The 14,540-nt window shown below is 44.9% G+C and overlaps 1 pseudogene; it reads right to left on the reverse strand.

Moving 5' to 3' along the window:
- LOC121868169 overlaps window positions 1-59 on the reverse strand; it is a 158-nt pseudogene extending 99 nt beyond the window's left edge.
- Between the last annotated feature and the right edge of the window lie 14,481 nt (window positions 60-14,540).

The following is a 14,540-nucleotide window of genomic DNA, read 5'->3' on the forward strand; positions in this document are numbered from 1 at the left end:
ACACGCAGTTTGCTGCGGTCTTCATCGACCCACGAGCCGAGTGATCCCCGTTAAGAGTTGTGTATTTGCCATTTGGTCTTTTTGACTAACCATCACAGGTCGAGTCTCAATGAAAGGGTTTGACAGACATAGCCCAAGTTTGTGGTTTGGGTTTGGCGGACGGCTTGTTGTTGTTTTTGACACTTGAATTTCACTCTTTTTGGGTCAAGAGGCTTATTCGCCGGTAGTAAGGAACGGACGGGCAGCCGTCCAAAGCCCCGTCCGTCCTCCTCCGGTCTTCGCGCTCTCGCCGAGTGTGGTCCACCTACAGCGTGGTGGTACCTATTTTGGTGCGGGGGCCGGGATTGTCCTCTTTCGCTGCTGGAGTTGCCAGAGCAGAGCCCGAGACCGCCAAATCAGGAGAGTAGTAGTAGTTAAGAGCGCCCGTTCTCTTTCTCTCTGTTAATGATCCTTCCGCAGGTTCACCTGGAAACCTTGTTACGACTTTTACTTCCTCTAAATGATCAAGTTTGGACATCTTTCCGTCAGCTCGAGGCGACGACCCCAGAAAACCCTCGCGGGCAACGGGCCGACAATCCAAGAGCGCCAGTCCGAAGGCCTCACTAAATCATTCAATCGGTAGTAGACGGGCGGTGTGTACAAAGGGCAGGGACGTAGTCAGCGCAAGCTGATGACTTGCACTTACTGGGAATTCCTCGTTCATGGGAAACAATTGCAAGCCCCAATCCCTATCAAGAAAGGCTTTGAACGGGTTACCCGCTCCTCTCGGAGGAAAACTCGTTGATCCCTTCAGTGTAGCGGCGGCCCAGAACATCTAAGGGCATCACAGACCTGTTATTGCTCAATCTCGTGCGGCTAGAATTGCCGCTTATCCCTCTAAGAAGAAGTTGCGAACTGGACACCATTTTCTGGAGATCCGTCGACTACTTAGTAGGCCAGAGTCTCGTTCGTTATCGGAATTAACCAGACAAATCGCTCCACCAACTAAGAACGGCCATGCACCACCACCCACCGAATCGAGAAAGAGCTCTCAATCTGTCAATCCTTCCGGTGTCTGGGCCTGGTGAGGTTTCCGTGTTGAGTCAAATTAAGGCTCCACTCCTGGTGGTGCCCTTCCGTCAATTCCTTTAAGTTTCAGCTTTGCAACCATATTTCCCCGGAACCCAAAGACTTTGGTTTCGGAAGCTGCCCGGGTCATGGGAATAACGCCGGATCGCTAGTTGGCATCGTTTATGGTTAGAACTAGGGCGGTATCTGATCGCCTTCGAACCTCTAACTTTCGTTCTTGATTAATGAAAACATCCTTGGCAAATGCTTGCAGTAGTTCGTCTTGCGACGGTCCAAGAATTTCACCTCTAGCGTCCAATACGAATGCCCCGCCTGTTCCGATTAGTCATTACCTCTGGTTCCGAAAACCAACAAAATAGAACCGAGGTCCTATTCCATTATTCCATGCATCACCATTCGGGCCATTCAAATAGCCTGCTCTGAGCACTCTAATTTTTTCAAAGTAAACTCTCCGGCCACTCGGACACTCGACAAAGAGCATCCCGGCGAGCCGGCGGCTGTTCGGGCGTGACAGTAAACACCGGGCGGTGCACCGTCAGTCCGGAACTGAGATCCAACTACGAGCTTTTTAACCGCAACTTTAATATACGCTATTGGAGCTGGAATTACCGCGGCTGCTGGCACCAGACTTGCCCTCCAATGGATACTGTTAAAGGATTTAAAGTGTACTCATTCCGATTGCGAGGCCTCGGATGAGACTCACATCGTTATTTTTCGTCACTACCTCCCGTGCGGGTGGGTAATTTGCGTGCCTGCTGCCTTCCTTAGATGTGGTAGCCGTTTCAGGCCTCTCCGGAATCGAACCCTGATTCCCGTTACCTTATAGCCATTGTAGGCGCATAACCTACAATCGAAAGCTGATAAGGCAGACACTTGAAAGAAGCGGCGCCGGTGCGGAGACCGTGTCAGCCCGAAGTTATTCAGATTCACCACAGGTGGGTTACGGACCGGGCCCGACCAGTTTTGAACTAATAAAAGCGCTCTTCCCTTGCGGTCAGAGACCAATTGCATGTATTAGCTCTAGAATTGCCACAGTTATCCAAGTAAGTGGGTTTACAGATCCAATGAAACATAGCTGATTTAATGAGCCATTCGCGGTTTCGCCTTAAATCGGCTTGTACTTACACATGCATGGCTTAATCTTTGAGACAAGCATATGACTACTGGCAGGATCAACCAGGTAGCTGCTGCTGTTGGCGGCGCCTATCACGGCGGCCAAAATAGTGAGATTGAGAGAGGCAGAAGACATTGGGCGAGGGACCGCACGTTGGCCTTAGAGAAATAGCAAACCAGATGATCAGATCTAACTGCACCTTCTCTTGCTATCCTCGGCCGGCAGCGCCACCGTGTGCCAATCTCCTCCCTTATCCGCCCTCTTTGCCCCAGCTCCAGCGGCAGCCGACATTGGGAGGACCGCGTTGGCGAATCTCCTCCCTTATCCGCTCCTCTTCTCTTTGCCCCAGCGAGGCAGAAGACATTGGGCGAGGACCGCACGTTGGCCTTAGAGAAATAGCAAACCAGATGATCAGATCAAACTGCACCTTCTGCTATGTGTGCCAATCTCCTCCCTTATCCTCTCCTCTTCTCTTTGCCCCAGCGAGGCAGACATTGGGCGAGGGACCGCACGTTGGCCTTAGAGAAATAGCAAACCAGATGATCAGATCAAACTGCACCTTCTCTTGCTATCCTCGGCGCCGGCAGCGTGTGCCAATCTCCTCCTTATCCGCCTCTCCTCTCCTCTTTACCCAGCTCCAGCGAGGCAGCCGACATTGGGCGAGGGACCCACGTTCCAATCTCCCTTCTCCTCTTCTCTTCTCTTTGCCGACATTGGCACATCTCCTCCTCTCTCTCTTTCTCTTACTGTTTGTGGGGACGTGGGCTCATGAGCGCCATCGTCGCCCAATATTGGTTAGGTTGTGTATTTCACGGGTGGGAACCGCCATCATCGTTGTTAGGTGATGGGGTAACCCAACGTGTGCTTTGACGAGTTTTGGCTGCTAAACTCTCTTTTTAGTATACTCGGCTCCCAGACTGCGCCCTGGTCGTGTTGAACCATGAGCGTTGTCTATGCACATTTAGGGTAGCCGTTTGCGCGTGGAATAGTGCAATGAATCTCGGTCAAGAGACGGTTGCGCTGCATTGAAGGCCGCACAGACGCGAAGACGGGTGATCAGCCAACGCAAGTCCGCTAAGTTGGGCAGACAGCAAGGCGAAGGGCCCGTTCCGGACTGAAAGGCCGCAGCATATGCTGTGACGGAAACTAGTAGGGTGGCGACGTGTGCGCCGAGAGAGAGAGAGGGTAAATAATGTCCAAACGGAAGAGACCTGGCAAGTGTAATTGATAGAGCGCGAGCCTACTCAATAAGCCCGCTCCTGCCATTCCTCTGATCCAATGAGACTAAAATCTCTCTCTCTCTCTTCTGCTCCAGCCATTGCAGGGCAGGGAAGCGACGGCAATTTTGGTTGTTGTTTTTGAAAGAGGCGCGCCGCTGGGGGCGGAAGATATTTCACACCGAATATGTGTGTGCACCCTCTCCCTTAATATAGTGAAATAGTGCAATCCAGCATACAAGGTCGGACGATAGGACATTCACCGGCACCTCGAGAGTGGATGTTGGGTAAGGTTAAAACGGACTGTTCGCAGACAGCCGAATAACCCGGTTCCGGACTAATTGGTGGATGCATCATGATGCTGCTGCTGCTGTCGCGAAACCGCAGTGGCGACGTGAGAGTAATAATGTTCAATAGGGAGAGCGACCTGGCTATGTAATTGATAGATCGAGCCTACTGCCCGCTCCACTGCCATTCCTCTGACCCAATGAGACTATTCTCTCTCGCTCTCCTTCTGCTCCAGCCATTGCAGGGCAGGGAGAGGAAATCGACAATTTTGGTTGTTGTTTTGAATGCCGCGTTTTTGCAGAGGCGCGAAGCGCTCCGCTGGGGGCGGAAGATATTTCACATCGAATATGTGTGAAGGCACCTCTCCCTTAATATAGTGAAATAGTGCAATCCAGCATACAAGAGCGGACGATAGGACAGTCACCGTACCGCACCTCGAGTGGAAGTTGTTTGATCGTTTGTTAGGCAAGGTTAAAACCTGACTGTTCGCGAACAGCCGAATAACCCGGTTCCGGACTTACAATAGACGCAACATCATGATGCTGCTGCTGTCGCGGAAACCGTGGTGGCGACGTGCGCCGAGAGAGTAATAATGTTCAATTGGGAGACAGACCTGGCTAGTGAAATTCATATCGCGCTCCACTGCCATTCCTCTGACCCCATGAGACTATTTTCTCTCTCTCTCTCTCTGCTGCTGCTGCTGCTGCTGCTCCAGCCATTGCAGGGCAGGGAAGGGAAAGCGGCAACTTTGGTTGTTGTTTTGAATGCCGCGCTTTGCCGAGAGGCGCTGGCGCTCCGCTGGGGGCGGAAGATATTCCACACCGAATAGGTGTGTGAAGGCACCCTCTCCCCTTAATATAGTGAAATAGTGCAATCCAGCATACAAGAGCGGACGATAGGACAGTCACCGTACCGCACCTCGAGAGTGGAAGTTGTTTGATCGTTTGTTAGGCAAGGTTAAAACCCGACTGTTCGCGAACAGCCGAATAACCCGGTTCCGGACTTACAATAGACGCAACATCATGATGCTGCTGCTGTCGCGGAAACCGTGGTGGCGACGTGCGCCGAGAGAGTAATAATGTTCAATTGGGAGACAGACCTGGCTAGTGAAATTCATAGATCGCGCCACTGCCATTCCTCTGACCCCATGAGACTATTTTCTCTCTCTCTTCTTCTGCTGCTGCTGCTCCAGCCATTGCAGGGCAGGGAAGGAAAGCGAAAACACCACGCAGATGGGTGTGTGAAGGCACCCTCTCCCTTAATATAGTGAAATAGTGCAATCCAGCATACAAGAGCGGACGATAGGACAGTCACCGTACCGCACCTCGAGAGTGGAAGTTGTTTGATCGTTTGTTAGGCAAGGTTAAAACCCGACTGTTCGCGAACAGCCGAATAACCCGGTTCCGGACTTACAATAGACGCAACATCATGATGCTGCTGCTGTCGCGAAACCGTGGTGGCGACGTGTGCGCCGAGAGAGTAATAATGTTCAATTGGGAGACAGACCTGGCTAGTGAAATTCATAGATCGCGCTCCACTGCCATTCCTCTGACCCCATGAGACTATTTTCTCTCTCTTCTTCTGCTGCTGCTCCAGCCATTGCAGGGCAGGGAAGGAAAGCGACGGCAATTTTGGTTGTTGTTTTGAATGCCGCGCTTTGCCGCAGAGGCGCGCTCCGCTGGGGCGGAAGATATTTCACACCGAATATGTGTGCGAAGGCACCCTCCCCTTAATATAGTGAAATAGTGCAATCGAACATATAAGGGCGGACGTTTTCATCACCGTCTCCCACTCGGTGTGTGCAGATTCTCGGATCATTTTGTAAAGTATGCTCGACCCCGATTGACTTTGAAGTTTCTGTAGTATGCTATCAAATCGACCCCGATTGACTTTGACTTCTCCCATTCGGGTGTGCAAGTTTCTGTAGTATGCTATCAAATCCCCGATTGACTTTGACGGTCTCCCATTCGGGTGTGCAAGTTTCTGTAGTATGCTATTAAATCGACCCCGATTGACTTTGACGGTCTCCCATTCGGGTGTGCAAGTTTCTGTAGTATGCTATTAAATCGACCCCGATTGACTTTCACTGTCTCCCATTCGGGTGTGTTTCCTTTGACTCACTGTCTCCCATTCGGGTGTGCAAGTTTCTGTAGTATGCTATCAAATCGACCCCCGATTGACTTTGACGGTCTCCCATTCTGTGCAAGTTTCTGTAGTATGCTATCAAATCGACCCCGATTGACTTTGACGGTCTCCCATTCGGGTGTGCAAGTTTCTGTAGTATGCTATTAAATCGACCCCCGATTGACTTTGACTGTCTCCCATTCGGTGTGCAAGTTCTCTGTAGTATGCTATCAAATCGACGATTGACTTTGACGGTCTCCCCATTGGTGTGCAAGTTCTCTGTAGTATGCTATCAAATCGACCCCGATTCACTTTGACGGTCTCCCATGCGGGTGTGGAACTTCTCTGGTATGTTGTATAATATGACCGAGGTGCCCCTACCCCTTACTATAGTGAAATAGTGCCATCCAGTGTACAAGGGCGGACGCTTTCATCACCGTCTCCCACTCGGTGTGTGCACATTCTCGATCATTTTGTATAGTATGCTATTAAATCGAATTCGGGTGTGCAAGTTTCTGTAGTATGCTATTAAATCGACCCCCGATTGACTTTGACTCCCATTCGGGTGTGCAAGTTTCCTATCAAATCGACTTGACTTTGACGGTCTCCCATTCAAGTTTCTGTAGTATGCTATCAAATCGACCCCGATTGACTTTGACGGTCTCCCATTCGGGTGCAAGTTTCTGTAGTATGCTATTAAATCGACCCCGATTGACTTTGACGGTCTCCCATTCGGTGTGCAAGTTTCTGTAGTATGCTATTAAATCGACCCCGATTGACTTTGACTGTCTCCCATTCGGTGTGCAAGTTTCTGTAGTATGCTATCAAATCGACCCCGATTGACTTTGACGGTCTCCCCATTCGGGTGTGCAAGTTTCTGTAGTATGCTATTAAATCGACCCCGATTGACTTTGACGGTCTCCCATTCGGGTGTGCAAGTTTCTGTAGTATGTATTAAATCGACCCGATTGACTTCTCCCATTCGGTGTGTTTCTGTAGTATGCTATCAAATCGACCCCCGATTGACTTTGACGGTCTCCCATTCGGTGTGCAAGTTTCTGTAGTATGCTATTAAATCGACCCCGATTGACTTTGACGGTCTCCCATTCGGGTGTGCAAGTTTCTGTAGTATGCTATTAAGATTGACTATTCAAGTTTCTCTATCAAATCGACCCATTGACGACGGTCTCCCATTCGGGTGTGCAAGTTTCTGTAGTATGCTATTAAATCGACCCCGATTGACTTTGACGGTCTCCCATTGGTGTGCAAGTTTCTGTAGTATGCTATTAAATCGACCCCGATTGACTTTGACATTCTGTGCAAGTTTCCATTAAATCGATTGGTCTCCCATTCGGTGTGCAAGTTTCTGTAGTATGCTATCAAATCGACCCCGATTGACTTTGACGGTCTCCCATTCGGTGTGCAAGTTTCTGTAGTATGCTATTAAATCGACCCCCGATTGACTTTGACGGTCTCCCATTCGGTGTGCAAGTTTCTGTGGTATGCTATCAAATCGATCCCCGATTGACCTCCCATTCGGTGTGCAAGTTTCTGTAGTATGCTATCAAATCGACCCCGATTGACTTTGACGGTATTCGGTGTGCAAGTTTCTGTAGTATGCTATTAAATCGACCCCCGATTGACTTTGACGGTCTCCCATTCGGGTGTGCAAGTTTCTGTGGTATGCTATCAAATCGATCCCCGATTGACTCTCCCATTCGGTGTGCAAGTTTCTGTAGTATGCTATTAAATCGACCCCGATTGACTTTGACGGTCTCCCATTCGGGTGTGCAAGTTTCTGTAGTATGCTATTAAATCGACCCCGATTGACTTTTGACGGTCTCCCATTCGGTGCAAGTTTCTGTAGTATGCTATTAAATCGACCCCGATTGACTTTGACGGTCTCCCATTCGGGTGTGCAAGTTTCTGTAGTATGCTATCAAATCGACCCCGATTGACTTTGACGGTCTCCCCATTCGGGTGTGCAAGTTTCTGTAGTATGCTATCAAATCGACCCCGATTGACTTTGACGGTCTCCCATTCGGGTGCAAGTTTCTCTCGTTGACTTTCTGCAGTTCTGGTGCATTTGAAGTATGAGTTGAGTTTAATGAAGTTGATTTCGTCATAGGCACGGTGCTGTGCTGTGCTGTGCCATCGACAACACCAATAAGGAAGGGCATCTATTTTACTTAGGCTAGCATACCTAAGTTAAAGCAAACTCCCTTGCCAATACAAGAAGGAAGAGGATTTCTTATAGTCTAATAAACAATTCATCATGACCAAATACAGTATCTAACACAGGGGTCCGGGGCGCAGCCCCGGTTAGCAACTAACCATTTGATTGCATTATCTCTGAGAATAGTTAGCAATTATCCATTTGATTGCATTATCCCAGGTTAAGGGGGTTGTGTGTGGTTCCATATCACCAGATTTATTAAAAACTCTACGTCAGGCTAAACAGTTTAGGCTAGATAGTACGATACGATACGAAGTCATTAGTTAAGAGGTGAAAGAAGATTATTAGGAATTGAAGAAAAGGTGGTGAAACTGAAATACAGTAGGAGTAGAAAGAATCTGGGCTCAACCAGATCGCTTCATCTTTCTTATTGGTGTTTTGTCTTTGTTCTGCTCCCTTGGGTCGTCAGACCTTTGTATTAATATTGGTTTATTTATATAATGCTGCTTATTATTATTATTTTTGTTATTGTTGGAGTTAGTGAGCCCGCCCAGGTCCTTGTGTTAGTTAAGTGTTAGTTGTGTTAGTCTAAAGGTACACTGTATGCCAGGTTCTTAGTGGAGCTGGTTGGTCACTCTCATCTTTATTCCTCTAGTAATGTTTTATGTAGAAATGTGTATATTGAGGCAGGAGGTGGTTCAATTACTTCTTCCTGTCTATATTATTTTTCCAGTTTTGATATGTTTCTGTGTTAAGTTCAGTCACTTTTTTCCAAATATTTACAGCTTTGTTGTGTATATCTACATTGATTGCTAAGAGGTTTGCTCTCTTGTGTAGCTGTTCATTATTGATGTGGTCTGTATATTTTATGTTATATATAAATCTGAGGGCTATATTTTGTACTGTTTGTAACCTTTTAATGCACGTTTTACTAAGGGTGTTCAATGGGATGGGTGGGTAGTCCATAATTGATTTGACAAGGGCAATATAAATCTTTCTTTTGTTATTAATGCTAAGGTTCTTAAAGCGTTTTATTTTTGATAATCTTATTCTTGCCTGTCGTTCTTTATCTTTTAAGTATGTTATATATCCTCTTTTTGTTAGTTTTAATCCAAGCATCCTACCTTCAGTGTCGTATGGGTATAGTTCCTGGTCGACTATTACTGGACTTGTTTTAATCTTGGCTATTGGTATTATCTTGAATTTGTTCTTATTTGTCCTGATTTTCCATTTTTCTCAAAATCATTTATGTTTTTTATCGCTCTTACCGTGTAGAGTGCCATAAATTGAGTTGATTTTCCTGGGTATGATACTATTTGAGTAATATCATCAGCAAACATTACATATTCACTAAAGGGGTAGGTTGAGGTGTGTCTGAAGTATAAATTGTATATAGTGTTGGAGAAAGGCATCCTCCTTGAGGTACTCCACTCTCAAGATTAAACATAGTTCCTAAAAGTTTCCAATTTGAATTTGTGCTCTCCTATCATCTAAATAGTTACAATATTCTTAGCATGTATTCGTTAAGTCCCAGTTTTAATATTTTATATTTCAAGCCTAAATGCCCAACTTTATCAAAAGCCTTAGAAACATCCCTTAAAATTATATTGATCTGGTTACCCTTGCTTTTTTCTATTGCAATTATTTCCGTTATTATAGCTATTGCAGTTAGGGTATTTCTATTGGGCATAAATCCATGTTGTCTGTTGTTAGTTTTCCCATGTTGTGTTAAAAGGCTATAAGTCTTGAATTTAATATTTTTCCAATAGTTTCCGGTAATTTCTAATAAAGATATTGGCCTGTAGTTTAATATTTCCTTATTGTCCTTACCCTCTTTAGGAATAAATATCATTTTAGCATATTTTAGTTTGTCTGGAAAGTAACCAGTTATTAAGCATGCGTTATAAATGTTTAATAGTGTATTTAAAATGTTTTCAGGTAGATTCATGATCATATTTCGTGTAATACCTGTGAGCCCAGGGCTTTTTTCCTTAAATTTCCTCAGACAGTGCATCATTTCTCCCATGGTTATTATTTGATTATTAGGTAATAAGTTATAGTCTATATATTGCCTTGGGGTGATTCTATGTATTTGTCTTCCCATTTCTTCTTCTATCCTTTCTTCGTGTTCACTATCAAAATCTTCATTTTCCTCATCTGATATTTTAAAACTTTTACCCATTCCTTTTGAATGCTGACTCTTGTTCATTTTCCTCGTGCAATTTTGTTCCATTTTGGTCTTTAATGTATGGTGTTTTTGCTTGTTGTGCCCCTCATCTTGTTTATGGAAGTCCAAAATGTTTTGTGTCTTTAGTCATGTCAGCCGCCATTATAATATCATTCCATTTTTTATTGTTTTGCTTCCTTACATGCGTCTCTTAATTTTATCTGTAGTGCTATCTGTGTCGTATATAGTGTTACGAACCCTCCACCCAGCACTACGAAGCACGCCATCTATTGTCCTGATCTACCTACCCAGCACCACGAGCAACGCCATCTAGGGACGAGACACGAGTATGACTCGTCTTAGTTACCACTCCGAGGTTTCCTTCTCCTATCCTGGTTGTTGCGTCACCTCCAATTCGAGGAGAGAGCACTTGGCTCTGGGAAGTGACCACAGGATCATCTATCCTCTAAACCTACGTACGTGCAGTGACTACCTACCGTCTTCTACAATACTCAGCCTTACTCGTCAGCCATCTCAGCTCCTCACTTAAGTACTAGTATCTCTTGTATTAATTTCCCACGTCCACTTGCTTCGAGATTGTTTTATGTTTATTAATATGTATATACTGTTAATGTTTAGGTTAAGTTTGGTTAAGGGTAATTTATAAGCTGAATATTTTGTTAAGGGATTTATGGTACTCTATTATATACAACGAAAACTCGCATCCTTTGTCTACCCTTTTATAGTCCGATTGTCTTTGTTTTTATTGTTGTTACCTGTTGGGATCTGGGTAGACGTATAACTATATTCTAAATCCCCAACTCGTAACAAATGGCGACCGTGACAGGACACGACCTTAAGTACCATATTCCTTCCTCCTTGTTACTCAGTGTTAATTATTCCTCCCAGTCACTTCTGTTCACAATTGCTTTACGGTGGTTTAAAGTTTCCTTCATATGTGTTTGCATATATTGGTATTATCGTACAGTAAGAGTGACAGACGTAGGATATTAGGTTCCAAGTGTCATAAGGCTTACCTGTTATTACACGTGGCAGTTGTGTAGTAAGTCTTATCGAGTGTAGGGAAGAATCCGGATCTGTTTAATGCCGTACCCTCACTCCAGAGTAGGCTGTTCCATAGTCACTAGTTTACGGTGAAGTGATATCTTGGGACGCCCCGCTCTACCAGGACCCCATAATTATAAAGCCTCAATTATTGTTCTTCTCATTATCTCATTCAGGGTCAATCATACCATTTATCAGGGTTGTTAATCCGGATCTTTATATTAATGCCGTAATACGCCCTACCTCTTTCCAGTATATCAGGGTTGTTAATACGGATCTTTATATTAATGCCGTAATACGCCCTTCCTCTTTCAAGTATATCAGGGTTGTTAATCCGGATCTTTATATTAATGCCGTAATACGCCCTACCTCTTTCAAGTCTCTTATCCTTATCTAAGGATCTTCTCAGAAGAACAATAATCATAAGTGTAATTTCCCTAGGTATAACTTGGTTAGTTTCCGGGACTTTCTGGTTATCCACTGCCGTGATATTTTCTAGGGTTATCCACTTATCTTATCTTTTGACCATTAGTTAATTTATCCTATTTTTTCTTAACAATGGCCACCTCAGGTTTTGATCTCCAGGATTTTATTGAAAATCCTTCCGTAGCTAAATTACGTGTTAATATCCTGAAGAAAGAATGGAAAGAAATAGCCAACTATTATAATATCCCATTTTCACAGCAACTGACTAAGGAAATGTTAAAAAATCATGTGATTGAAGTGCTGGTTCAACATGAAGTTTTAAAAGAATCCGCTGTTGACAGATTAACGCCCATGTCCAAGAAACTTCAACCACTATCCACCACCCCTCCTCACTCAGAAGTTGCTTCAGATCTGGCTAGCCCTCAACAAGAAACACAACGAATAGACGCCTTAGAACTGGAACGAGCTAGGTTCGAGTTCCAAATCAAAATGAAAGAACTCGAGTTGGAGCAGGAGTCGGAACAGGCCAAGTTGGAGCACAAGTTGGAGCATGAGGGAAGGTCGGAACAGGCCAAGTTGGAGCATGAGGAAATGATGGAACGGGCCAAGTTGGAGCAGGAGGTTAGACTGAAAGAACTACAGGAAAGAGAGATAGAAGTCACCTTAACATCGGAGTTTAGATCAAAGGAAGTGGCATTAAGAGAGAAACTAGCTGCTTTTAACCCTGCTACTGCTTCTTCCCTTGTTCCCGGGTTTGATGAATCCGATATGGACGGGTCATTTAGGACTTTTGAGAAAATAGCCGGGAAGAATGAGTGGCCAAAGGACCAGTGGGTGTCAGTGTTAGTTCCTAAATTATATGGTAAGGCTCGTAGAGTTTATAACTGTTTAGACCAGACTGATGACTATGATAACGTAAAAAAAGAATATCCTCACCTCTTATGCTATCACGCCAGATGGATACCGGCAGAAGTTTCGTAAACTAACCAAACCATTTTCCCACACCTTTGTTGAGTTTGCTCAAGAAAAGCTTAGGTTTTTTAAGAAGTGGTTAGAGGCTACAGAGACCTCCACATTTCAGGATTTGTTAAATTTGGTAGTCCTGGAGGAGTGGAAGAACAAGATACCATTTCACATCTTGAAGCATGTGGAGGAGCGTGGAGAGGGTTAATTTAGGCGCCAACAGGCTGGTGATGCGTGGCTTTGTTGAATTCAGGAGTCACTGGGCAGTAAGAGGCATTGGTACTTCCCGACATGTTGGGTCCTCTCTGATGATAACGCCTTGGGAACGTGGTGAGTAGGTCAAAAGGTCACACCTACTCCCCCGATGCAACCAAGTTTTATTGTTCTTACTGTAAAACCCAGGCCATACGATCCAGTCTTGTAAACACCCAAAGTGTCGAACTGCTAAAAAGTAGTTCCCTGGATCCCAAATCCAAACCAATAGCAACCACCAATGTGGAAAGGCCCCATCAGGATCTCTTCTCTTCATTCACCTATAAGGGAAAATTTTCAATCATAGAGGGGTCTCGTTCTTTCCCTATTCGTATACTACGTGATACGGGAGCAGCACAATCTATCCTCCTGTTTAACGTCATTCCTGATATATCTACCGCATTTACTAATGAGTGTTCTAATTTCAGATCTCTCATCCCATTCTTCCTATCCTTTAGCTAAAGTGCACCTCCAATGTCCCTTGATTTATGGGGAAGTGCAAATAGCCATTAGGAAAGACCCAATGCCTGTGTGCGGCATTCATTTATTATTGGGTAATGACTTGGTAGGAGATCTAGTGGTTCCTAACATAAAGACAGTCGACTCTCCCTTACCTGTCAACTGCACCACTGACCTTAAAAACTATTCCTCATCTTTTCCCATCTTGTGCTGTCACCCGGTCTGGAAATTGTGCAGAAATGGGCCCTCTTCGTCTAAACCACCTCTAATATTTTCCTACCCACAGAAGATCTGTACAATAAGACAATTAGTAAGATGAGCTTTCGTTAAAGCCCAACAATCTGATCCATCTTTGATAAACTTCATCATGCAGCAGTTGGGGGTAAAGATTTTAACACCCTTCCGTGTTTTATTATCATGAAGGGGTTTTGATGAGAACCTATAGGCCCCCTGAGCTTGCCCATCTAGACACGTGGTCTGAAATACATCAAGTGGTAATTCCCACCTCAGTCAGACCAGCATTAATTGCCCTTGCCCATGATGGTATTTCAGGACATTTGGGAATCCTGAAAACATATAAAAAGCTCCTCCAACACTATTATTGGCCTGGACTTAGGAAGGATGTGTCAAAATACCTAAAATCTTGTCATATTTGTCAAATGGTAGGAAAACCAAATGAAAGTATACCAGCAGCTCCCATTAAGCCCATCCCAGTATTTTCTACACCATTTGAAAAGATTGTTGTGGATTGTGTGGGCCCATTACCAAAGACTAAGAAGGGAAATCAATTCCTGCTCACAGTTATGGATACCAGTACACGTTATCCTGAGGCTTTTCCCCTTAAAAGCATCACTTCAAAAAACGTAATCAAACATCTTTTGCACCTTTTCACTTCAGTGGGCATTCCTAAAGAGATCCAATCCGATCAGGGCACCAATTTTACGAGCAATCTTTCCAAACAGGTGATGAAAGACCTCAGTGTGGACCATTGTACATCAATGCTCAAAAAATACTGTATAGAACACCAAAAGGAATGGGATGAAAGCATAGACTTGTTACTCTTTGCCATCAGGGAATGTCCCCAGGAGTCATTGGGTTTCTCCCCGTTCGAGTTACTATATGGGAGACAAATGAGGGGACCCCTTAAAATAGTAAAGGAGCAGTGGTTTGACACTCCATCTATTAAGCTCGCAACAGTTTCCCAATACATTGACACTTTAA

Source organism: Homarus americanus, unplaced genomic scaffold (genome assembly GCF_018991925.1).
Source record: "Homarus americanus isolate GMGI-L3 unplaced genomic scaffold, GMGI_Hamer_2.0 scaffold27800, whole genome shotgun sequence".
In the NCBI taxonomy this organism is placed as follows: domain Eukaryota; kingdom Metazoa; phylum Arthropoda; class Malacostraca; order Decapoda; family Nephropidae; genus Homarus; species Homarus americanus.